The sequence below is a fragment of the Macaca nemestrina genome, unplaced genomic scaffold (genome assembly GCF_043159975.1).
Source record: "Macaca nemestrina isolate mMacNem1 unplaced genomic scaffold, mMacNem.hap1 Scaffold_112, whole genome shotgun sequence".
In the NCBI taxonomy this organism is placed as follows: Eukaryota; Metazoa; Chordata; class Mammalia; order Primates; family Cercopithecidae; genus Macaca; species Macaca nemestrina.
In genome coordinates this window covers 26280-53125 of record NW_027257595.1, presented here as the reverse complement: position 1 = coordinate 53125, position 26846 = coordinate 26280, and the positions used below count along the sequence as shown (strand labels likewise).

General features: G+C 51.6%; 1 long non-coding RNA gene across 1 annotated transcript in view; it reads left to right on the top strand.

Annotated features, from left to right (window-relative positions):
- Nucleotides 1-25234, top strand: part of LOC139361230 (uncharacterized) — a 104137-nt gene extending 78903 nt beyond the window's left edge. The window contains exon 4 of the long non-coding RNA XR_011618793.1: nt 24828-25234. This is a non-coding gene — a long non-coding RNA (uncharacterized lncRNA). The remainder of the gene's footprint in view (nt 1-24827) is intronic.
- Nucleotides 25235-26846: the final 1612 nt, after the last annotated feature.

Here is a 26846-nt window from a genome sequence, read left to right as displayed (position 1 = left end):
ACCCCAAATGCCTGGATCGGAAGGCCTTGGCTTGCAGTGGAGTGGGAGTTGGATATCGAAGGACAACTGCAAAGAGGAAGGGGAAATGAGTGTGCTGGATGGGCAGCTGGAGGAGTCTGTGCAGAGCCTGGAACCCGGTGCAGATGCAGAGCTGGCATGGGGAATCCGGGGACACGGCCACCATGGAAGTGGACAAAGTTACAGGCTTCAGATCGATATGGAGGGGCTGGTCTAAAACGATTCTCCTTTTCCTTTAATCCTAACAACTGCTGCCTTACGGGGTGGGGGAATGAGATCTGTGGTGGCGACGAGGAGAGACAGGGATTTTAATTAAACCCCTCTTTCTGGGAGGGGGAGTAGCCATCTCTGTAGGACAGTGAGCATTTTCATCTGAGTCAGTTCAGGCTGTTGTAACGAAACACCATTGACTGAGTGGCTTATGAACAACAGGAATTTGTTTCTCACAGTTCTAGAGTCTGGAAGGCGGGATCAGGGTGCCGCAGGAGGGGGTTCTGGTGTGGACCGCTTCCTGGTTAGCACACACCTCTCTGGCCCTGACACAGTGGGAGGGTGAGGGATTTGCTGGGCCCCTTTCTGAGGCACAAACCCCATTCACGGGGCTCCAGCCTCGGGAACTCATCACCTCCCAAAGGCTTCCTGACAGCATCGCATTGAGGGTGAGGATTTCAACCTGTGTTTTGGGGGACGGGTAGGCAGTTTGTCACCCTCACCCTCTTTGTGGATTTCTGACTCAATATTGAGTCTGCATTCGGCTCTCCAGGGGACAGAGCCTGTGTGGACACTGAGCAAGGTCAGAGCTGCAAGCATGTACACATTGGGGGCAGGGGAGCTGCCAGGGGTGCAAGAACGTGTCTTCAGAGTCAATCGGAGCTGCTTTCCTGGCAAATGTACTCATAAGCTATCCTGGCAACATTTGCTCTTCACGAAGAGTCGATCAGGCAGTGCGGGCAGCAGGCGGTGTTGCCAGAAGCTTGGAACAGATGGTCGGGGCAGAGGCCACGACCTTGGGGTGGTCAGCAGCGCCAGGTGTCTGCCCTCCAGGCCTCACGCCTGTGACTGTGCAGAGACCGAGCCGACCGGGGTTTGCCGGCCAGTGTAGCTCTCATGCAGGTGATTATCGGGGTGTGCTTTCTATGTAATGTTCCCTCAATCCCATGCCCACCCCCACCATTTCTGTGTCTAGCAGAAATCATGCTGCGTTTCCTTGATGAAGCACTGAGTTTCCTATGGAGGTGTAGGAATAGCACAATTTGGTTCACGTCAAAATACTTTGTAGTGAAGCTGCATGGAAGAGGATTCTAGGCTTCCATTTGACGTTTTAGACAATGCCTGAGTGTTACAGGACCCACTTGCTTGTTAAAAAGCACCAGAAGAGAGAGGCTACTGGTTAATAAAGGAGATTTTTATATTAGCACAGAGAGGGTGGCTTGAGATAAATTCAGTGTAACGTAGGTGTGTTTGTAAGCCGTCAAAGGGAGCATCTCTGTGCTGGTGACACATGTTTTCTGGCATTGATTTCCTGAAAAAGGATGACTGGCATTCGGTAGAATCATTGCAAAATTCACCTGGAAGGCGTCCACATGGTGTCTTGTTTTCTCCTGACATTCTGGGCACCACGAGGAATTATTCTTGTCTTCACCACTAGCGGGGGACTTTCCTGAACACCTGCTCCTCTTTGCCGTTGTGGGTGTGAAGGGGTCAGAGTGACCCTGTCTTCGTGGAGCTTTCAGACACCATGAAGACAGTGTGGCACGAGTGTCAGGCTCGGGTGGGTTGGACGCTTTCCCCAGAAAACAGCTGCCAATTCCAGGATGGCCCTCGACCCCTCCTCCCTCTGTTTTTCTGCGTCGTGTCTGAATTAAGGCTGTTCTTTTGTAGCGGGGGTGTCATGTTAACTGCAAGTGTGCTTTTGTTCTGGGCAGTAAGTAAATTAATGGTACATTTGCCAAGGACAGTGAGGCTTGATTTGATGAATCCAGTGGGGGAAAAGGAGAAGGGGTTTGGCCGGGTGGGCACGTGTGTGATGGGAGCAGAAAGGAGTAGCCATGCAGGCTGGTGGGATGGAGGGACCGCGTCCGCATTTCCATGGGGTCCATCGATGTTTGTGTCACTAGACCTGAACCTCTGTCTCTAATTCTAAACCCTGCATAGTGAGGAAATTCCTGATGGGCCTGCGTTGTTACTTCCTGTGGCCATTGCTGGGAAGTGCCCCGGGCGCCTCTTCTGGCTGGTGACGGCCCCGGGGCTGGACACTGGGTTCGTCCTGAGCTCTTCAAGGGGCTTGGGCTCCACGCGCAGCAGGCACCTGCGCATCTCTTTGGACGTGAGATGTTGGCACTCGGCTTGGAGGCCACCGCGATCTGGGTGTGGTCAGGACTGGCTATCCTTTGGGGAGAGAGCACCTGCCCCAGGGCCCCTCTGAGGTGCGTAGCCCTGCACTGCCCTCACAGGATGGCCTGTCCTCCGGGGACTTCCTGCCATTCCCCTGGACCCTCAGGTGTGGGAGTCAAGTGTGGTGTGTGTGTGTCACGGGCGGGGGTGCTGAGGACACCACGTGCCTGCTCATTCGAAGACACGAGGCGCTGCGTGGGCTCATTTCCAGGGGGCCGTTGGCATCTGGGGGCCTGTGGGTGTCTTTCCACTGGCAGGAAATAACGGATGGCCCACGTTACCTTTTTTGTCAATTTTTGCCAAGAAGCCCTAATGGCAATGTTGCTGTCCCGTTGTGGGAACCGCCCGTCTCAGGCTCACTGGCCCTCCTGTTTCTGGGCTGTTGCAGTGTTGTGTTCGGATAACCAGGTTAACTTCATTTGATTTTTTTTCCTGTTCTTTTGGAATAAGAGTTGATAGCTTGTTCTGCTTGTTCACCCCAGAGGCGAAGGTATCCTTTAGGCCTGGAGGAGCACAGCCCTTGCAGGCAGGTGCCCGGCCTCGGCTTCTTGTGTCTTCCGCAGCCCTCACCGCACGTCTGCTCTTCGCTCCTCGTGCACACGGCCGGGGTCACGGGCTGTTCACTCTGCTGTTTGAGATCCTCGGAAAAGGTGGCGTTTACACTGAAGGGAGATTGGGGGTGTGGGGCTGATTTTAAATATGAGGAAATGACGGTAATCGAATGAGCAATGCCTAGCACTTAGTTTTAGGCTTGAGAAATTGTGTTTTAGAAACAAGGTATCCCCAACTCCTGGTTTTTTGAAATTAAATCTTTTAAAGTGTTCACATATATAAACAGTAAAAGCCTAAAACTATGCAACAGAGGGCCTAGAGCCCAAGCCACTGCCACCTCTGTCTCCAAGACACCTCAGAAACTTGTTCCTCCTCCTCACAGAACCCCCTTCTACTCCCCCCTACACTCCACCCTCCACACTCTGCCCTTCACAGCCCTTTTCCCCTTCCTTCCGCCCCCTCCTTCCCCTCCTTTCCCTCCTTTCTCTCCTCCTTTCTCCCCTCTTTTCCCCCCTCCTTTCCCCCCTCCTTTCCCCCTCCTTTTTCCCCCCTTCCCCCCCTTCCCCCATCCTTTTACCCCTCCTTCCCCCCTTCCCCCCTTCCCCCATCCTTTTACCCCTCCTTCCCCCATCCTTTTACCCCTCCTTCCCCCATCCTTTTACCCCTCCTTCCCCATCCTTTTACCCCTCCTTCCCCCATCCTTTTACCCCTCCTTCCCCATCCTTCCGCCTCCTTCCCCCCTCCTTTTACCCCTCCTTCCCCCCTCCTTTTACCCCTCCTTCCCCCCTCCTTTTACCCCTCCTTCCCCCCTCCTTTTACCCCTCCTTCCCCCCTCCTTTTATCCCTCCTTCCCCCCTCCTTTTACCCCTCCTTCCCCCCTCCTTTTACCCCTCCTTCCCCCTCCCTCCTTCCCCCTCCCTCCTTCCCCCTCCCTCCTTCCCCTCCCTCCTTCCCCCTCCCTCCTTCCCCCTCCCTCCTTCCCCCTCCCTCCTTCCCCCTCCCTCCTTCCCCCTCCCTCCTTTCCCCTCCCTCCTTTCCCCTCCCTCCTTTCCCCTCCCTCCTTTCCCCTCCCTCCTTTCCCCTCCCTCCTTTCCCCCTCTCCTTTCCCCTCCCTCCTTTCCCCTCCCTCCTTTCCCCTCCCTCCTTTCCCCTCCCTCCTTTCCCCTCCCTCCTTTGCCCTCCCTCCTTTGCCCTCCCTCCTTTGCCCTCCCTCCTTTCCCCTCCCTCCTTTCCCCTCTCCTTTCCCCTCCCTCCTTTCCCCTCCTCCTTTCCCCCCTCCTTTCCCCCCTCCTTTTCCTCCCTCCTTTCCCCCTCTCCTTTCCCCTCTCCTTTCCCCTCTCCTTTCCCCTCCCTCCTTTCCCCTCCCTCCTTCCCCCTCCCTCCTTTTCCCTCCCTCCTTCCCCCTCCCTTCCCCCCTCCCTTCCCCCTCCTTTCCCCTCCTTTCCCCCCCCTTTCCCTCCCTTTCCCTCCCCTCCTTCCCCCTTCCCTCTTCCTTCCCCTCTTCCTTCCCCTCCCCTCCCTCCTTTCCCCTCCCTCCTTTCCCCTCCCTCCTTTCCTCTCCCTCCTTTCCTCTCCCTCCTTCCCCCTCCCTCCTTCCCCCTCCCTCCTTCCCCCTCCTTTCTACTCCCTCCCACTCCCTCCTTCCCCCTGCTTTCCCCCATCCTTTCCTCTCCCTCCTTTCCTCTCCCTCCTTTCCTCTCCCTCCTTTCCACCCTCCTTTCCACCCTCCTTTCCCCCGCCCCCTCCCTCCTGCCCACCCTCCTTTCCCCTGCCCCTCCCTCATGCCCGCCCTCCTTTCCCCTGCCCCCTCCCTCCTGCCCCACCTCCTTCCCCCTCCCTCCTGCCCCACCTCCTTCCCCCTCCCTCCTGCCCCACCTCCTTCCCCTTCCCTCCTGCCTCCCTCTTCCCCTCCCTCCTTCCTCCCTCTTCCCCTCCCTCCTTCCCCCCTCCTGCCCTCCCTCCCGCCCCCTCTTTCCCCCCCCTTGATCTCCAGGGAAAGCAGATCGATAATGGGTTATAAACATGGAAACGTTTTGGAAAAGCTGTCCTCCATTTGTCAACTCCATCTCTCCTGCCTGGAAGATGTAGGGAGAATCTGCCTTAACCCCCCCTCATCCCGTAACAGGACAGAGGACCAGGAGGCAGAGACCCAAGTCCTGTCAGTGCCCTCAGGAAACCCCCCATTTCCTCCTCATGGTGGAAGTGGAAACCATCCTGCTGGATGATCTTCCCGGGGAGCTCCTCCACCCTGAAAGCAAGGAATCTGGTTTTGAGCGTGCACACATTCTTGGTGCCATCACTTTCTGCAGCTGAATCCTGCATACGTGGCCCATTAGTCTTGCTAGTCTGGTGTTACTGGCTCCTGAGAGTTTCTGTGGGCTGATGGCAGGTGTTTACCATTGTGTTTAGAGAGGAGAATAGAACTTTATTGTGTCAAAATCCAATGATAACGATTGCCATGTGATTCCTTGGGTTGGTTGGGGCGGGAGGTGCTCAAGCTTTTTCTGAGAGTTAAGTTCTTATTTGAGACAGTCGCACTTTGTCGTCAAAGCTGGAGTGCAGTGGTGCGATGTTGGCTCATTGCAACCTCCGCCTCCTGTGTTCAAGCAATTCTCCTTGCCTCAGCCTCCTGAGTAGCTGGGATTATAGGTGTGTACCACCACGCTCGGCTAATTACGAAAATTTTTTAAACAGGCAGGGTTTTGCCATATTGGCCAGGCTGGTCTCGAACTCCTTACCTCAAATGATCGGCCCACCTTGGCCTTTGAAAATGCTGGGATTTACAGGCTTGAGCCACTGCGCCCGGCCCGATCCTGACATCTTTTAAAGCTGCCTTCATGTACCAAAAGGCAGTCTATGTTTGAAAATCAGGCTTGAAGAGCCTAGGAGAAGAGGGTTATACTTCAGCTAGGTAAATAACTATGCATATGTTAAAGATATCGGCCAAAATCTACACCAAATGTTAACTCTTCTGCTTTATATTTTATATCTATTTATGGTTATTCTTTCAGTATTAAGATTTTTAAAGATTCTTTTGATAATTATAGACAAATTACTACAAAAACTCAGCTGCATTTGTAACACTTTAAAGAACTAATTGGATGACATTATTTTCCTTGGAGGCATTTTGGATAGTTACATAATTAATGTTTATCTCTTTGCCAGAAATCTTTTTTTTTTTTTCCAGAACAGAAACCTGAAAAGAAAAATTCCTTTGCAGTAAGTGCTATTTCACCGTGTGACAATCAATTTTTGAATGTGAGAACAAGATCATCGTGTATTTTTGGGATAATTCTTACTTCATAGTGATAATACTAAGTGTTAAAATTATGGAACAATTTGTTTCTTTGAAAATTACTATTTGCCTGCTCTCCAGGTGGGAGCTGAAGAGAACGTGGACGTAAAAATTAAATTGTATTTAGCTTGTATAAAAGAAGTTTTAAAAAAAGGTTTTTTGTTTTGTGCTACTACTGAAGTTGCTTAGCTGTGGAAATGAGGTTATTGCAGGCACCTAGAATTGTATCTCCTTCACTTCCGCATTGGGAAGAAATTCTCCAACAAGCACAGGAATCTGACATTCTGATATTGAGACTCCTGGGCATCAAGCCCCATGGAAGGGGTGGTGATTACATGAGCATTGGCGTTGATGTGGGCACCCTCCAAGCCGGACGCAGAGAGCAGGGAAGGGCAGAAAGAACAGGACCCTCAGGTGCCACGAGAAAATAAAGCTTTGGTGGCAGTGGTAAAGGTTGGTGTCAGGGGCCAGGAAGAGGTGGCGAAGGGAGCATGTGCCTCAAGGCAGCCCTGGAACCCGCGGTCCCTGCAGTGAGGTCTGGTCTGCAGAGGACGTGGACGGCCACGTGGCGAGGCCCACAGACAGCCTGGACTTGGCTGCCTCAGAACTCTGGTGGGCGTTGCAAACAGCCCCACAGGGTTGCAGTGCACATTCCACGGACAGAAAGAAGACGCTTGGAACTGTTCCCGGCACGAAACCAGTGCCCTGCGAACACTGGCCGCTGCTGTCGTGACTGAGTGCTGTCCAACTCGGGGCATTTACTCTGCTCGGTTCACTTAATTGGGCCAGGAATGGGGTTGCCCTGCCTTTAACAAGCTTGACGCATTGAACGAGGACTCAGTCGATAATGTACTCTGTAAACATGCTCTCCCGGCTAGAGTGAGCAAAGCCCAGGGAGCGGGTGGTTCTTCAGTATTAGCCAGGTGTTTGTGGCGGGGCCAGCTGTGCGGCTGCCAGAGCGAGTGTGACCAGGAAGCCTCTGTACCCCCAAGGTGGCCAGCGTTCCTGTTACACGTGCCTTAAGCAGAAGGTGGGCACTGCTGGGGAACTTGCTCATGATCCTGTTTTCTGATTGGAAATTCAAGGTTTCTGAGCATCGTACATCAAATTTGTACATTGCTGAGACTATACACATTTCAACACTTGTTTTTTTCTGCTTTTCGGATCTATACAATCTGGCATTTCGCCATGGCTTCCAAGACAGGCTGGATGCAGAGTGAAGTCCTCTCCTCACTGTCAATGTTTGCTGATGTCTTTTTGTATAAACTTTGTATTTCTTGAGACTTTCAATTAGGTTTTTACTTAACTAGACTTTTAAAATTGCCATGCACATAATTCTACCAGTTACAATCATGAGCTGACATGGATTTTTGGTTTTACTTTGATGAATGTTTCACATTTGCATGCTGGATGTGGGGGCGGAGGTCATTTATCTGCTTTTCATTTCCTTCTTGGTTATACTTAGTAACTTTCAGGTAAGGCGTGGAAGGCATGGTACAGGGTGAATTGCAGGCCGCACTGTGGCGCGGTGGATGAGAGGCGCGGGCTGCAGCGGTGTACACAGGGGATGAGAGAAAAGAGGAGACTTCCATCCTCGAGGGAAACACACAACAATTTAAAAAACTGATCATCTAGCTTACGTGAGGTCCAACAAATTCAGTTTGCAAAGTTTAACTTCCAAGTTAATTTAGTAATTTTTCCCCTAAGTCATTAATTTAGTACCTTACATTTAAATATATTTCTTTTGTCTAAAGCAAGTCATAAATTCTAAAATGAATGACTAAACATGGAATAATTTAGGAGTACAGCACCTGAAGGGAAAACTGCCAGTATGCTATAATATTGGATACAGATGCTTAAAAAATAGAATGTAGCATTCTTACAATGCATGTGCTTTTAGCATGTAACTTGGTGAGTAGTTTTAAGCTCTATTTGTAGGAATGTGTATCTTGAATACTTCAGGGCACCACTGCAGATGTGTGCGTGAGATGTATAAATACTGAATGTTCTTCTCCCTTCCCTTAAATGAAAAACATTAGCTCCCTTTTTTTAAATTTCAATTTTAATTTTTTTTGAAGTGGACTCTTGCTCTTGTTGCCCAGGCTGGAGTGCAGTGGCACAATCTCGGCCCACTGCAACTTCTGCTTCCCGGGTTGAAGTGATTCTGCTGTCTCAGCCTCCTGAGTAGCTAGGATTACAGGCACCCACAACCATGCCCAGCTAATTTTGTATTTTTATTAGAGATGGGATTTTGCCATATTGGCCAGGCTGGTCTCAAACTCCTGACCTCAGGTGATCTGCCCACCCCGACCTCCCAAAGTGCTGGGATTACAGGAGTGCTCCACCGTGCCCGGCCAACTCCCTTCTGTACTGATTTATACAGTTGTTTTTGCTTTTTGTTTTTTTGAGACGCGGTCTCACTCTGCTGCCCAAGCTGGAGTGCAGTGAGGCAAATCTTGGCTGACTGCAGCCTTCCCCTCCTGGGCTCAGGTCTCCTCCCACCTCAGCTTCCTGAGTAGCTGGGAATAGACACATGTCACCACGCCCAGCTAATTTTTTTTTTGTGTGTGTATTTTTTAGTAGGGACAGCGTTTTGCCATGTTTTCCAGGCTGGTCTCGAGCTCCTGGACTGAAGTGATCTGCCCGCCTCAGCCTGCCAAACTGCTGGGATTACAGGTGTGAGCACCATATCTGGCCCATTTTTTTTTCCTTCCAGGATTAGTAGGCGACTTTCAGAAAATTCTTCAACCTTGCAAACTTAATTTTCCATAATAATATGCCTCTAGGATAAAAACAAGACAGAAACAAAGAAGTATGTGTGGACTATAGTTAAACATTTTCAACACAACATAGCTTAGGAGAGTTGACATTTACAAAGAGCAGGAGGCCCGTTCAGTGCCTTCTAGGCATTGGGAATGGCGATCTGTGGGCGACCCTAACGTGTGGGCGTCCTGAGACGTGATCGTGGTGCTCACGCTTTTACCGAGGGCCTCCCCCCGGAGTACCCGAGGCTCTTCTGCAGTTGGCCAGCCGGGCAGCAGCTGCTGGAGAAGGAACAAACAGGAAAAGACAGATGTACACGGTGTTATTGTGGCAGAGAGGTTAAAACCAGGCTCACTCTGTTCTTACTGTTTTAAAAAGCTAATAATGAAGTTCTTAAATATGTATTGCATTTCAGGATTTTAAAAACAGTTGTGGGTGTGTCTGTGTCTCTCTCTAGCTCCCGTTCGGGTCTGCGAAGAGAGCTCAGAGATGCCACCTTTTCTTGTTGAGATGACAGGGCCTAGAGAGATGTGAATCCCGTGGTAGGGGGTAACTGACCTGTGGGGAGGCTGGGTCAGCGTGGGGATCCACCCCACTCCACGTTCCTGTAGGGAATCCACAGTTCTAACTCTTTATGATATGGGTAAGATGAACCTGGAAGAGGTGTTGTTTTTTAAGAAGTAAGTGCCATGCTCTTTTTTCCTCATATTTCTCTGTGTTTAAGCAGCATTGAAGGATAAGGCACTAGTAGCAGGTTGGTTTGGAAACAACCTTGTTGGTTATTTTACGTTGAATCCGATATTAATGTTGTCTGGTAACAGAAGTTTTCCTTTAACAACATGGAACTCTGTTGAATCTGTTGCCCCGTTGGCTGAGCCGTCTGAAGTCAGTGCGGTGGCAGCTGAAGACGCCGCTTCCCCTGGGAGGAAGCCTCTGGCTTGGCAGAAGGCACAGCCCTTGATGGAGGGAGTGAGGCGCCTTTGCAGGGACCCCCACACCGCACCTGTGGCTCTCTCCTGCCCCTGTTGGCTGGCCAAGCAGCCTTGCGACAGTGTGCTCAGTGTGAACGTTCACGGGGCAGGCCAAGGCTTTTGTTCCAGAAACACTGACTTCGGAAACGGCCGGTGGTGTGTGTTGAGCATGGCAGAAAGACTTACGTGTGTTTAAACTTCTTGAACAAAGCAAGCTGATGTTTCGAAGGCTAATGACTTTGCTATGATCAATGTTCAGGAGAAAATAGGGTTTGATGAAATAGAAAGATAGGAGTGGCAAGTGACGTGCTTGTGCCCCATATGACTAAGCGATGACCTGGCCCTTCCACACCAGGGCCTCTGAGCAGCCAGCGTTGCAGATACTGGGTCAATTTAGATGGGACTCCTGGAACTGTCAGTCCCCCGGGAGAAACACGAGTTCTGTGTGCCCACGATCATGGTTCCCGCTACTGTGTCCAACAATGTGCCGAGTTCCGATTTCAGCATCGGGGCAGACACAGCCCTGAACACTATCACCGACCTAAGTCCATGTGTGCCCCACCAGGCGGGCGCCGGCTGACGCTAACCCGAGGGCCCCGGCCCTTTTTATCTACCAGTGCGCTAGAAACAGCCTTTTACAAATACCATGAATGAGAGCTTCTCGTTATTCCCCCCACCCCCAGAAAATTACGTTTTTAGACTCTGAACATTTTTGATCTCATTCTCAAAAAAGTTTTACCGCCTCTTCTTCTGTGTGGCCACCGGCGGGGACGTAGCGTGGCCAATACCCCGGGAGTGCCCGTGAGTACCTGCAGTGCTGAGGAGGGCTGGGCCGCACTCTCTGTAAATGCTGAGCCTACATTTCTTTAAGCCTCCAATACCCATTATGATGAACCCCTGCCTTGATGCTGAGGGTAGAAATTGAACCGAATATTTTATAATTGTAGTCATTGTTCTGAACGCACCATTGCACTTGTTATCTCTTTGGTCTTGGCTGTTGACCTCATTTTCCCCTTTGTAAATTGGGGATGTTAAGTTACATCTAAGGCAATATTGGGGCTAGTTGAGTATTTTGCCAAGAGACAATAATAAAACATAGAAATATATTCTTCTGGTTTTTTGTTTTGTTTTGTTTTGTTTCTTTGTGAGACAAGGTCTTACTCTGTCACCCAGGCTTGAGTGCAGTGTTGCGATCTCGGCTCACTGCAGCTTCGACCTCCTGGGCTCAGGTGATCCTCCCACCTCAGCCTCCCGATTACCTGGGACCACAGGCACGTGCCGCCATTCCCGGCTATTCACGTGGGAGTCTGAAGATGCGTACCTAATGCAGGAAGCATTTCATTTTTTTTTTAAATTTTAATGTCTAAAATTTTTCACTAATTCTCAAGTTTTAATTTTTCTTGTGCGACTTAGTTCTCAGGAATATTTTTCAGTTTTTCTTTCTTTCTTTCTTTTTTTTTTTTTGGAAACCCTTGGCATGAAACTTATTTCTGGCACTGGTAAATAAAAAAAAGTATTTAACATACAGCACCTATAGTAAGTAACGCTTAGCACTCGTTTCTTGCTTTTCTGAGCATCTTAAACTCTCTTCACTTTCTTTGCGAAGGAAACCTGTCCAGGTTTTCCCGTGTTCACTGGCTTTGGGGGCAACTTTCACCTTATTTTTGGCAGTCACTAATCTCTGACCTAGATGTTGCTTCTGTTTTCCCAGTGACGGGTGTCACGGCTTTGCTGCTGCGGGGCGGGCCCGGCTCTGGGCTGACCTTCGCGCTGGGAACATGAACATGAGTGTCTTGTTTCAAAGAGGGGATTCCAGCATGGCTTTCCCTGCTCTTTCACCAGCTTTAGCTGAATTTTTGGGTCTGTGAAAGTTGGATGGGCAATGGGAGGGATTGAAGCTTCTTTTTTCCCTAATTGGTACCTAATTGGATCTTGCCCAGAGGGAATGGGTGGAGAATTTGAGAGCAGTCACTGCAGTTAGCTGAGCATCTGAAAGATGTGGGACAAAGCTGGTGTTGAGCTCCCTGTGACTTTTTTTATTTTCAAGTTTCCACACAAAGCATAGGTCCTTGTGGCATGTGATGTACACTTTCAGGCATGAAAAAAATCTCTCTTTAATTCCAGGGTCCTCCGCTATAAATAACTTTCTATTTGTTGTTTTTCAGATTGTAAATATGTAACAAATGTGTAGGGTCAAAATTTGAAAACCAAAATACATGAGGCAAACACCCCACAAATGATCAGTTCCACCCCCTTTGACTTCCCTTGGAGGGACTGTGTGATTTATTATGCGATTGTTTTAAATTCAGTTTTTCATTCATTCGAGTTCCTCAAAGCTAGGTTAAACAATTTCATTTTCTTTCTTTCTTTTCTTTTCTTTTCTTTTTTTTTTTTTTTGAGACAGGTCCTCACTCTGTTTCCCAGGCTGGAATGGAGTGGTGCAATCACGATTCACTGCAGCCTCCACCTCCTAGGCTTAGGCAATCCTCCCACCTCAGCCTCCTGAGTAGCTGGGACTACACGTGCATGCTACTGTGCGCATCTAATTTTTTTTTATTTCTACAGAAACGAGGTATCCCTGTGTTGCCCAGGCTGGTCTCAAACTTCTGGGCTCAAGCAGTCCCCCTGTCTTGGCCTCTGAAAGTGCAGGGGTTACAGGGATGAGCCACCGCGCTGGGCCTTAAGTTAACTGATTACAATAGAGAAAGAACTGGAGCGTGTAGTTAGTTGAGGCTCCTGTTGGCCAGGCACAGCCACCTTGGTAAGTGTATGTGTGTGTCCTCATTGACCTTCTGATCCTGAGCTCCGAGAAATGAGGCTGTCTTGGGAGTGCTGTGGTTCTAGTCTCGTGATGGGTGAGTGACGCCGGCCGATCAAGGTCACCCTGGCGAATGCAACAGCTGCTCGGGAGCCAGGAGAGGGATGAGAAAGCTGCTGAGGGTCCCTCTGTGGACCCCTGAAGGGAGAGGGACCGAGATGTGAACACGGCAGCTGTTTTCTCCAGAGTCCTGTTTACTGACGGCCAAACAGGATGAATCCTGAGAAGGTTTGGATTTGGGTCTGAACTGGGCTTGTCTGGCTGTAGAACAGGAGCTGGTGACGTACTCAGGACATGAGGGCATGAGGCGACTTGATGTGGATGGCTCCGGGTCACTCCAGCCACTGTCCTGCAGCCGTCAGAGGGTGGGAGTGAGCGTCTCTTCCCTGTCTGGCCACACCCTCTGTGCCCTGTGACTCATGGCCTGGCCCTGGGCAGCATTTATGTTTGGGGTCTGTGGATGGCTCCAGTTGTTCAGTAAATTCGGTGATTCTCATGGGGTGATTGTGCCCCAGGGGATGTTTGCACCGTCCAGGGAGGTTTCTGGTTAGAACTGGGAGAAGGGATGCTCCCAGCCTCTGGGGCTGGAGGCAAGGGACGCTGCGGAATGTCTCTCCAAGCACAGGGCGGGCTCCATAGTAGGAGTCTGGCTCAGGATGTGGCTGTGTTGTGCCCAGGACGCAGCCCTGGGCGGATCTGATGTGGTGAAGTCATCATCCTCAATCGTGATTTCCTTCTTGCCAGCATTGATGCTTAGATGACGCCACAACCCCTCAGAATCTATGCGGTGCTGGTGAGTGGGTCTTCCGGGCAGAACAGAATGAATGAAATACCTCAGAGCAGGTGTTACACATTCTCAGGATATGGCTGCAGGGAGTTTCTGTTGGACTCCTTTCATTCCCTAGCACTGGCTGGTGCATTACTCTGTCCTGTAAGCTTGATCAGGTCACATCAGAAACACAGTAGGTGGGTGCCACGCTGCTGTCAGGTGTCACGAAGGTGACGGTGACCACAGCCTTGTGAGTAATTCCTTGTCATAGTGGCCCCACCACGGACCCAGGGGCCCGGCTGTCTTCGGTCTTGAGAGTTTTATGCTTTTCTGGGCAGGGTCTCCCCTGTCTTGAAGCTTCCCTCTCCTCTTTTGGAGACTGAAGGAAGGAGAAGAGGAGCGATAGGGAAGGAGGGGAGAGAGGATTTGCAGCAATGTGGCCATTCCCACAGATTTCAATGTGGAGTTAAGGAGCCGAGACCTCCCCCACCTGCCCTCTTGTGTGCCTCAGGCACCAGGTTACACACACCCTCCGGCTTCCGGTGAGGGCTTCTTGGAGACGCAACCAGCTCCCCGCAGCCAGTCTTGGTCAGTCCTGAGCTAGGGTATTCCCCAGGAAAGGAGTGACATCACCTGTCTGAAAAGCCTAAGGAGCCCCCCACATGGTTGGTGGTGCTGACGGGGCCACATCCTGGGCACCAGACCAGGGAGTATCCCCCAGATGAGTGTTTCTGGCTGGCAAGCAGGCTGGCATTTGGATTGAAGTCCTGCACAAACTGCCATGGCCAGAGCCTGCAAGGCAGAGCCTGTACAGAGCAGCCCAAGAGCTGGGCATGTGCTGGGCCTGGGAGGACGTGGAGGCCATGCCATGGGGTGTGGGGGACCCTGCTCACAGCTCACCTCGTGGTCGCCCAGCACTGACCCATCCACCTTACCCTCCTACCCACCACGCTGTGAACTCATCTGCCACAGATCTCCACCCACTGTCCGAAGCCCTCGGCCCACAATGCTTTGGGTTGCACCAGGGCTGCAGAGCCTGGGTCGCTCACTGTTCAACTCTCCTGGGGCGATGTGGGCCCGGCCCTGCGTCCCAACAGTAGCATTTCTGCAGCAGATGTGGGGATATTCACAGTAAGAGGGACAAGTCCAAGTCCATAAACAGTTGGTTTTGCCGCCAAGTGGATGACAAAAATACCTTGCTGTGTGGGGCCGCTTGGAGGTGGGAACAGTGAGCGTGTAGACCTGTCCTGCTGTTACCTTGGTTATCACGTTGAGGTGGAGTCTGGAAAACCCCGGTGCACATGGGCTTCGGAACCGCTCCCCTTTTTGACACCAGAACCCATTTCCCAGTGGAACCCCAGAGCAGCAACTCGGGCTCTTGCTCGCCTGTGTGGCTTTGTGTGTGGCTTCCTGCTGGTGAGCAGAGATGTGGCGTGGGGCTGAGTGTGGCCCACCGGTAATCCAGCTGCATGGCTCCTTCCCTGCCTGAGCGTGGAGGCTGCCTCTGCACGATGAAGGCTGTCACTTGGTGTGGTCCTTACAGCTGTGGGCCCCATCCCACTGGTCGTGGCCTGCCTGCAGAAAGCTATAGGACTGGCTTTGCCTTTCAACCTGCTGATCGCCCTGGCCTCCCTTACCCACGATTAGATGCCAAGAGCTGAGCTGTCCCGCTCGTGACTAACTCGCCACTGCCTACAACCTGCGCCGCTGCCTGCCTCACACCCACCCTGCTGTGCTGCCTGCAGGCCTCCCCTTTCACGAGGACCTGGGCTGTGCCCAGGCAGCCCCCTGTGTCGCTGAGGCCTGTCCTGCTACCGCACGGCCTCCAGAGCTCCCCTCGGCCCCTTGACCCGCATGAACCGGCTTCCCCTGGTGATTCAGGCCCCTTCTGTCCCTTCCTGGACCGCAGCGCAGGCCCTGGGGCTGGCAGGTGAGCACCCGGCACCCCCCGCTAACCGCTTGGCCCTGCTGCTTCAGGCTTACAAAAGCGCGTGCGACATGGCCGAGGTGTGAGGCCGCCGCCAGGAGCTTTGCATCCCCCTGTGTGTGGTGCCGGCCACGATCAGCAACAATGTCCCGGGCACAGAAATAAGCCTGGGTGCTGACACTGGCCTGAATGCTGTTGTCTGGGTAAGAGAACCCCGTTTCCTCCCATTGCTTTCTTTCACTTATTTTAGCAATTTGTTTCTTCTGTGCTAAGAATGAGCCAGATTTATTATTACTCTTCTCCACCCCCCACCCCCACTCTTTATTAGCTTGACTTTATGTCGGTCACACTGGCCAGAACAGGGTAAATTTTGCAGCTTCTCTGCCTTAGGGAGAATCTGTCTTTATTGATTAAAAGTGAGATGATATATTCAGTCCTTGGGGTCTTGTCTCTATCGCACCTAGACTAGGGGAGCGGTGAGCACCATTTCTCTGGAGCCTGCCTCTCCTGCCTGCGTTGACTAGCGAGGCTGCAGGGCCAGCTGTGGGAGCCTGCAGAAAGGGGTTTGAGTGCCTGGTATGTACGAGCTCTGGGACACAGCCGTGTCCACTGGGGGCCGCTGCCTGGAACCACAGCCTTCCTGGTGAGACGAGAGGTTCTTGAGAGAGCTGAAAGCAAGCCCTCCTGGGCAGGTAGCTTCACCAAAATGTGCTTTGGGAGGAGTGGATCCTGCCGGTCATGGGCATGGTGCTGACACCCGCATGGTGGCCCCTCCGGTCCCTGATAAGCTGACCCACCTCTATGGTCATGAACTGGACATGAGGACCTGTGGGAGTTCCACAGGCCTTTGCTGCAGAGAGGGTCCTCACTCAGCTGCAGACGGGACGGTGGCCATCTTGGCAAGTAGGGTCATGTCAGTGGTTTGGCTGCCTGGTGCCTTCTGAAGAGCAGCCGCTGGCCTTTACCTTAGATGTTCACGTCCAAACCACCTCCGGAGTTTGCGGTGAAAACTCCCAGCCCTGTTGGAGACTCCTTAGTTCAGCTTGGCACAGAACCTCGGAAAACAGCAGTTCTGTTCTGGGTTCTTCAGAACTGACCTCCAGTGCAGGGAAGGGAGCAGAGGGGCCGTGAGGTCGGCTGCAGCCTCCTGTGCCTCACACTCGAGCTGAGGGCCATCTCTCTCCTGGACTTCTCCTTGTTGCGTTCCCTGGTGCTGTGCTGGCCCAGTTCCCTTGCAGAGGCTGGCCCCGACTCGTTCCCTGGACTTTCTTGGGCCCCGTGCTTGACCCCTGTTCATTGAATGCCATTGGGTTCCAGCCATCGCTGGCTTCGCTCTCCTTTAGCACCTTGTAGATGTCCACACATGCGGCGCAGCACTACCCCGGCCAGCGGCTGTGCTTTGCTGCAGGTCCCTTGCTGTAGCAGGGGCGGGACCCCCACCCCCTGCCCCGTCTGGCCACCGACTTCAGTAGAGGCTCGGCTGTCGTGAGGGATACCAGTCATGGGAAAACTGGTCTCCCTGCAGATTCACAGAGCAAGGTGGTTCTCAAAGAGAAGTCAGTGGCTTTTTTCTACCTTAACGCTGTAGCAAACGCCACCTTATCTTTCACCACCAATTTATAGTTCTTTACACCCACAGAGCAAAGTGCTGGTGATGTTTGAACTGTAGCCTGGGGCTCTCGCTCCCATGGGACTCCTTGGGGAATTTCCTAGCAGGATCGTGTGTGTGCCCTTTCAGGGGGTTGTATCTGCCAGGCGCATCCCATTGTGTGGCAAGAATGGCTGAGGTCACAGGCTCTGCCTGACGAGTGCCACTCACAGCTGCTGTCCACGCAGGGCCATGCTTGGGATCGGCCTTTTTCTTGTCAGTGCTACTTTGACTAATTGCCCGAGTCACGGCTGGAGTGACTTGCTATTTTTAGAAGCTAATTCAGGCTTCAGATGCCATCTAGGTAATGAGGAGAGAGTTCAGGAAAGCTGTATCTAAGCTCCAGCAAAGGCGGATTCTTCCATCACAGCTGTCACTGCGTTTACACTGAGAGGAGCACACGGTCGTGGGCGTGGCTCAGGTGTCAGGGCTGCGCTGTTCCACGCACCCACAGCAGCAGCCTGGCGGGACCAGAACTCAGACACTCTCGGGCACAAATCAGCCTCTTGGGAGAGCTGCTTTGCCTGCAGAATTCTTTTGCTATTAAGTGATGGATGTCATTCTTTGAATGAGTGACAGTAATTCCCCACCTCAGGATGGGCTGCGGGGGAGATTCAGTTGGAAAAATAACCCATGAGGCTTTGTGCCTCTGGGGATCCTGATGCCCCACCCACATTTTCCTTCCCATGCCCAGGATTCTCTAAGACAAAGGGCAAGTCTTAAAGCCTTACGGCATCTTAAGTCTTAGATCGCAATTAGAGACCCACCCAGTACAGGTGGAACAGTGAAACCCTCAGAATTCTACACTGGCCCTTCAAGAAGGCAGTTGTGGGCTCTTTGGACCCTTGACGGGTTTCTGTCCTCCGTCCTTCCTAAGCACAAAGACGGGAATTCTTCCCATTGCCTGTTTCTCTCCCCATCTCGGCTTCTACACAATGCAAAGTGGCCCTCTAACTAGAGCCCGTATTCAGTTTTGAATACATCAACCAATTATTTTGGGAAGAAAAGAATCTGTCAAAAAACGAAGTATAGGTTGGAATGGTTTAATCAAGCCTATGTTTATTCAACAAAGTGCGCTTTTAAATTTCATCCGAGGTACTCAAGTGAAAATTTCCCAGTGGGTGTTAAACTCTCATGCACAGACTCTCATGTGGCTCCCAGTCTCAAGTCCACACCCCCACTTCATGTTTTTACTCTTGGCTGAGTCCCATGGAGGCCGGTTAGGGAATCCTGCAGGATCAGCCCTTGACCAGGACGGACGGACGGACGGACGGACAGACGACTGGCTGAGGAATACTGTGCTTATGTCATTCAGAGACAAGTATTTCTTGAGCGCCTGCTGTTTGGGCTCGGCCGGGTCCTGTTGATGGTGCAGTGGTGTAAGCCTAGCCCACAGTTCCTGCCCTCATGGAATTTGCAGCCTAGTGCGGACTGCAAGTGAAATAACCACGAGGTAACTGCAGGGAGAGACACCGGGTTGATTTCTATGAAGAGAGGACATGGGGTGCCCCGAGAGCCCCTGACAGAGGGAACTTTGCACTCCTAGAAACCAGGCGGCGTTTTCCTGAGGAAATGACATTTCCCTCTGGGTCAGAGCTGAGGAAGGTGCCTGTGTGTGTCCCGTGGCCGCTGAGACCCTGACCACACACCTGGGGCTGGAAAATAATACTCACTCTCCCACAGCTCTGGAGGGCAGGAGCCATGGACTGAGACCAGAGTGTTTGCTCCAGGAGAGGCCCTCGTGGCCCATTCAGGTGCGCAGAGATGCGGGCCTTGCACGCCTTGTTCCCTGGCGCCGCCTCCTCCCATGTGGGTGTGCAGCATCCTGCTCCAGGGCCTTCAGCCTCTGCACCCCTCATCTGCCGATGCAGGTCGTGGCACTTAGGGCCCACCTGGGTTGTCCTCAGAATTCACCTTTATCACCGCATGAGGGAACAGTCCCAGGTTCCAGGGATTGGGACCGGGATTCCTTTGGGGGTCGCTCTCCCGCCCATCACTGTGCCTGAATGTGATGCATACAGCGGCCAGCATATCCAGAGGCCCCAGGAGGACCTGGGGTGGCTGGAGCTAGAGCGGGACCTGGTGTCAGAACCAGGCGGAGCAGGGAATCTCGAGAAAGGCTTGACGTGTACTTGAAGTGAGCAAAGAGTTTTCAATGGATCAGATGAATGTTTTTTATAGATAGCTCTCCAGTCTGTGTGAAAAGATTGGAGGGTGCCGGGGTGGGAGCTGAAGCCCAGGTAGAGGCTTTGCAGAGGCCCCGCGAGGTGGGGCCCAATAGCCACCCCCTCTCCTCCCTTTGGCTATTGGGAGCCATGGTGGACTCATAGCCTGTTTAAGATATTGTGAGTAATATCGTCTCCCCCTCTGGAAATAATGAACTCTTTCACAGACGGGTGTACACCTTCAGTGTATTGCTCAGGAAACAGTGATATAATTCTTAAACATCAAGAATCGATTGTAATAATTATCAATAATACTATTAATATTTTACCATTAATATGGATAATTATTTTAAATAGATGATGGATGACAAAAATTTTTAATAATTATATAATTTATTAATGTTACTAATTTTTAATATTATTGTTTTTTGCCAGCATCACTTAGTATTGATTTAAGTAAGATTAATTGTTGATATCATTATTTTATTAATAGTGTTAATATTATTAATTAATACTCATCGTTAATATTCTGAATCAGTATTAATATTTAGTATCTTTGTCATTATTAATGTCGATGATTACTAATTTTTATTATATTTATTAATAATTAATAGGCTTGTTCCTCATATCCGGCAGGGAGAAGATGATATTACTCCCAATATTGCAGAAAGTGTACATTCCTCTATGATGTTTTTCCTAATAACCAGGGGGTAGAGGATGACATTATTGAAACTACCGCAGTGTGTGTACATCCTTTCGATCATCTTGTTCCTTCTATCTAGAGTTCGAGAGGATGATATTACTCCCAATATCGCAAGGGACGTGGATCTCCACTGTGATATTTTCCCTCACATCCAGCCGGGGAGAGGAAGATATTAGTAAAAGCCAGCAGGGAAGAGGAATATATTACCCCCAATATCACAGGGGTGTACATCACCTTGTGATATTGTTCCTTATATCCTGGGATGGAGAAGATAATACTAGTGGCAATATCGCAGGAATTTTACACACCCACTGTGCTATTGTTCCAAACAACATGATATGACTCCTAGTATCACAGGGGGAGTACATCCTCCTGTGATATTGTTTCTTATATTCAAGGGGAGAGAATGATATTACTCCCAATATCGCAGGGTTTGCACACACCTCCTGCAATATTGTTCCTAATATCCCAAAGAGGAGAGCATAATATTACTCTCAATATCTCAGCAGGTGTACACCTCGTTTCTAATATTTTTCATAATATCCAAGATGGGAGAGGATGATAAGACTCCCAATATGCCAAGAAGTGTATAGCGGCCTGTGATATAGTTCCTAACATCCAGGTGGGGATAGCATGATATTACTGCCCATATCGCACGAGTGGTAAAACCCCTTCGATATTTAGCCTACGATCCTGTGGGGGAGGGGATGATATTACTCCCAATATCGAAGAAGGTGTACACCCCCCTGAGACACTGCACCCAATATCCATGTTGGGTGACGATGACAATATACTCAATATCACAAGGGATGTACACAAACCCTGGGATATTTTTCCTTATATCTAGAGTGGGAGAAGACACTATTACTCCCAATAACACAGGGACTGTGGCTGTATACCCCTCCTGTGATATTATTCTTAATATCCTAGGGAAGAGAGGATGATACTACACCCAATATCGCAGGGGGAGTACACCCACCCAGTGATGTTGTTCTTAATGTACTCCATCTCCCTCCACCAGGGATATCGTTTCTAATATCCAGGGGAAGAGAGGATAACATTATGCCCAATATTGCAGTGGAGTGTACACACCTTCCGTGATGTTGTTCCTAGTATCCAAAGGTAGAGACGATGATGTTACTGGCCATATCGCAGGGGGTGTACACCTTTATGTGATATCGTTTTTGACATTCAGTGGGGGAGAGGATAACATGAATCCCAATATCGTTGAAGGTGTACAGACCCCTGTGATGTAGTTTCTAATGTACAGGGGTAAGACCAGAATATTGCTCTCAATATCACAGGGGGTGTAACCACCCTGCCCCCTGTATGTTGTTCCTAATATGCAGCAGTGTGGAGGCTGATAGTACTCCCAATATCCCAGAAGGTGCGCCCACACCTGTGATAGAGTTCCTAATATCCAGCGGGAAAGAGGCTGATTTTACTTTCGATATCGCAGTGGGTGTACACCGCCCCCAACCCCGGGGTATCGTTCCTAATATCCAGGCGGGAAGAATATGACATGGGTGATAATATCGAAGGGGGTGGACACCTCTTCTGTGATATGGTTCCTGATATCCAGGGGGTGAATGGATGATATTACTCCCAATAAAGTAGGAACCGTACAGCCACCCTGGGATTTTGTCCTTAATAACCACAGGGGAGAGATGATATTACTACCAACATTGCAAGGGGTGTACACACCTCCTGTGATATTGTTTCTTATATCCAGGAAAGGAGAAGATGGTATTACTAACAATATTGAAGAGATATACAACCCCCATGGGATATTGTTCTAAAGATACAGGTTGAAAGAGGATGAGACGCCATCCAATATAATAAGGGGTGTACACCCCACCTGTGATATGAATCGTAAAACCTAGAAGAAGAGAGTGACATTGCTTCCAAAAACACACGGGGTGTACACCTACCTGTGATATTGTTTCTGTCATCTAAAGGAAGAGATGATGATACTACTCCCACTACCGGAGAAGGTACACACCCCCCTATGATATTGTTCCTCATAACTTGTGGGGGAGAGCATGATATTACTTCCAGTATGACAGTGGCTTGACACCCAGTCTGTGATATTGGTTCTGCACACCAACTCTGTGCCCCTCGTTTCCCATGCATTCTCTCCACACTTTTGGAACCTCGTGGGAGGCTTTGTCTTTGGTTACAGATGAAGAGACGAAGGGTCTGAGAGGTTAAGCAAGTTTGTTACTGGAAAGCGGTTCCGATCCAGACCTCAAGAGAGGTTTCCTGGATCTCACAGAAGAAAGAATTCCGGGCGAGTCCATAAAGTGAAAGCAAGTTTATTAGGAAAGAAAAGGAATAAAAGAATGGCTACTCTGGCTGGGCGCAGCGGCTCACTCCTGTAATCCTATAACTTTGGGATGCCGAGGAAGGTGGATCGCCTGAGGTGAGAAGTTCGAGACCAGCCTGGTCCAACATGGCAAAACCCTGTCCCCACTAAAATACAAAAAATTAACTGGGCGTGGTGGCAGGTGCCTGTAATCCCAGCTACTAGGAAGACTGAGGCAGGAAAATCGCTTGAACCCAAGAGGTGGAGGTTGTAGTGAGCCAAGATCACGCCACTGCATTCTAGTTCGGTCAACAGAGCAAGACTCCATCTCAAAAAAAAAAAAGAAAAAAAGAAAAAGAAAAGAAAGAATGGCTGCTCCATAGGCAGAGTGGTGCCAAAGGCTGCTGGTTGCCCATTTTCATGGTTATTTCTTGATCATATGCTAAACAAGTTTTGGACTATTCATGAGTGTTCCAGGAAAGGGGTGCGCAATTCACAGAACTGAGAGTTTCTGCCCTCCCTTCTGAGACCACGTAGGGTAACCTCCAGATGTTGCCATGGCATCTGTAAACTGTCGTGGCGCTGGTGGGAGTGTCTTGTAGCAGCTAATGCATTGTAATTAGCATATAATGAGCCGTGAGGACAATCAGAGGTCACTCTCGTGGCCATCTTGGGTTTGGTGGGCTTTGGCCGACTTTACTGCAAACTGCTTTATCAGCAAGGTCTTTATGACCTGTATCTTGTGCCGACTTCCTATCTCATCCTGTGACTAAGAATGCCTAGCCTCCTGGGATGCGGCCTAGTAGGTCTCAGCATCCCTTTACCCAGCCCCCATTCAAGATGGAGTCGCTCTGGTTCACGTGCCTCTGACAAGTTGGCCTGGGTAGAGTGTTCTCTAGTGTGGTTGTTGGAGCTGTTCCTAGAAGTAAGAGGTATTTTCAGTAGGAAACAGGTCTCTGTTAGCCCGGGGACTGGCACTCTGCCCCAGTATGTCGGCCTCATTTTAGTGATGGCAAAACTGGGGCTCAGAGACATCAACTCCCTCATCCCGAACCCCCAGACTGTCAGTGGTGGGCTGGGGTTTGAATGTGGGGCTTGAAGACCCATCATCTCCTCTGGTCCCCCAGTCTCTGCTGCCCAAGAGGAACAGGATCCCAGGATCCAGGCCCCTCATGGCACCAGTCAGGGTGGGTGGAGATGGGGAGGCACAGTTCCAAAGCTCCCCAGACTCTGAGGCAGGTCGGGGACCAAGAGCAACCCGGACCTGGCGGCCCCACCCCGAGAAGAATGGCTGCAGGCCCGGCCCAGTAGGCAGGAGGTCTGTGTCCTCAGTCAACGTGACGGCGCTTCCAGCTGCTCCAGCCAGGCCGTGCTGTCTTCACGTTTCCAATCATGCGGCCTCCTCTCCAATTCCCAAGCCCAACCCACAGAGACGGCGATCTGGGGTCTACATGAGGTTTGTCAGCAGCTCTGAGCTGCAGCTTCCCGCCAGCCCCACGGCCGGTTCTGGAAAGCTCTCTGCTGCCCCCTGGTGGGGAGGCTCAGGGTAGGGCTCTGGCTGCAAGCATGGGGTCCCAGAACCTCTTGATTCTGTCACCTCTGCTGGGTGGAAAACCAACCCAGGACTGAACCAGCAGATGGGTGCCTGATTCCTTATTATCAGAGCTCCGCCCACTGGCAAGTCTCTCTCCGGACCTCAGTTTCCCCTTCCGTTAAAGGAGGGGCTTGGGAGATACCAAGGAGGGGTAACTGCTTAGTGAGGATGGGAGGTTTCTTCTGGGGAGATGAATACATTTTGAAACTAGATGGCGAGAGTGGTTGCACAGGACTGTGAATGCACAAATGCCACCACATTAATTGCGTTGAAATAGTTAATTGCATGCGATGTGAAAGTCACCTCATTTAAAGTGTGTAAAAAAGGGGCCTGGGAGAGTGCAGTGTATGTGAGAATCACGTGGGACACCCATAGTCTCTGAACCTCGGTTTTCTTGCGTAAACTGGTAAAGAGACCGTGTGAGCCGTGTTCCCTGGGGCCAAGAGATTCCAAGAAGGAAAACCTGGGATTCCTGGGACTAGGATGAGGGCCAGGGGCCGGAAGGGGAGGGGCATGTGGGGATGGCTGGGGTCAGCCCAGATAAGGCTTTCAATACTGGGTAGCAGCGTCTACACAGGCGGAGATCCCTGCATCTCACTTCCTGCAGGGCTGACCAGTGGCCAGAGGTGGGACTGGCCAGGCTCGGCCCAACCAAGTCTGAGAGCAGAGGACACTGAGTTAGGGATCCCCGTCGCCACCCTCACTGGCCTGTGGCTCTCCTGACACCACAAGAGAGGTCCAGGAGCTGACTTTGGGTCCCAATGGGGGACACCATCCAGGCTACAGGCTGGCAGGGTGGTGTGGTGGTCAGTGTACTGGGCTCTGCGTGTCTGCCCCTACTTGCTGTGTGACGGTGGGCCAGACACCTAACCTCTCTGTGCCTCTATTTCTTCAATGGTGAACAGGGACACTAGCATCCCCCACATCCGATCACAGTGGCCTGAAGGTTAAAGGCAACGGCGGCACGAGACGTACAGTAAGAGCTCTGAGCAGGGAGAGCAGGGAGCTGCCCAGGGAGTTCCACCACCATCTCCCATCTGGCCGCCGAGGAAACCGAGGCTCATGGTGACCTGGCCAGGTCTGTTGGACTCAGGGTCCTTCTCATCCCCAAGATCAGAGAGCTGTCACCAGGGAAGGAGCTGGCCAGGGAAGGAGCTGGCCCGTAGACACAGCCCAGGAAGCACACAGAGAAGGGTGCCCTGGGGACTTCGGTATGTTATTGCAAAAAAAACATTAATTGCTATTTGAACCCTGCTTTCATGCCTCCATTTCCCAGAAAATGAGCCACGGAGACACCAGGAGAGGCAGGAGACCATCCTTCTTGCACAAAACCCATTCCCTTGGATGCTGTCCTCAGCGAGGGTGGCTGAGGGCCAACCAGGGGGCCCACCCGCAGAGTGGCAGAGGAGGTAGTTTGACCCTGCGGATGTTGAGCTCTGTGGTGAAGGTCCTGGCCTTCTGGTAGAAGAGGATAAACTTCTCACGGTCCAGGAGGAAGTTGTGGGAGATGGTGGCCGGCCACGTGTAGGTCTTCAGCTGTGCCCTTCTTGTTGCCCAGGTCCATGGCGGCTGCCAGGGCCAGCTGGTAGTACCCGGCTGCATCAAACGGGTCCTGAAGGGGACAGGCCATGCTCAGCAAAAGGGGGACTCAGAGCCCGTCTTCCCAGAGGCCGTTCCTGGCTCCAGGTCATTCCACATGTCCAGCCAATGCTGGCTCACCCCATGAGCCCCGAAGCCTGTGACACTGCTGTGGTCTCAGCTGCAGGTGGGGATGACCCTGACACCCCTGGAAGCCTTCCTGACTGTCCCTATGCCCCACTCACCCCAAGCCTCCTGCCCCAGTGCCACCCTTTCTGTAGGCAGTGGCTGCTTTCCCCATGGGCTGAGGTCAGGGCAGATCCTGCCTGCTCTGACAGTTCCATGCAGGACTCGTGGCTCCAAGCCACAGCAGGGGCAAAGCGTTGAGTGACCCAGGCTCCCCTCTGGCCCCTGTCCATACTGACCATTTCCAGGCCCTCCACGGGACAGGCCAGGTACAAAACCATCTCACAGGTGTCCTCCCTAGCAATGATCCCTGAAATATTGATGGAGTGTGACTCCCCAGACATCCACTCCTGTTTTCAATGCATCTTTGGCTCAAACTCACCATCCCTGGGTTGGGATGCCGTCTCCCAGACCTCCTCCTTGACCCTCCCATCCCCCACCCGGCTTCTCCCCAGGCACCTCTTCCACATGGGGGTCACCCAAGGAACCTCTCTAAGACCCATGCCTGGCCTGTTCCTCTTTGCCATCTCAAGATGGCTCCCAGGGCCAATGAGAAAGTCCAAGACGCAGCAGTCCATTCCCTCACTGCCCCGCCCCACACACAGAGCAGGGGCGTGAGAAGGCCCCGAGTCACCGCCAATGCTCATCCAATGGCCCCCGCCCAGCCGAACACTGGACTCTGTGCTGGGTGTGTGGCTGAGCCTAACGTCCTTGATCCCAGTCTGAGGGACCTGGGAGTGAACACTGACCACACAGGGTGTCCCGGGCTGTGGCAGAGGGAAGCCCAGGAGACCCCAGACTCAGCCGGGGATGGAAGGCAAAGGCTTCCTGAAGGGGTGGGGGCTTCCCAACTAAACAGGAAGGAGCCAGCCAATGCATATGTCTCTGCGTGTGCCTGTGTGTGTGCCTGTGCGTGTTTGTGTGCCTGTGTGTGTGCACGTGTCTGTGTGTGGGCGCCTGTGTGTGCATGTGCATTTGCGTGTGCATTTCCATGTGCCTGTAGTGTGTGAAGCAGCTGTGAGCAGCAGGCTGAGCCAGGACACATCTAATCCACCCTATTCCAGGGCTCACTCTCACATGTAGACTAAAGGGGACCCCATTTTAGAGGCAATCGGCAAAGATGCCCATTTACCTCTGCTTCTCTGCCAGCCTTCCAGGCC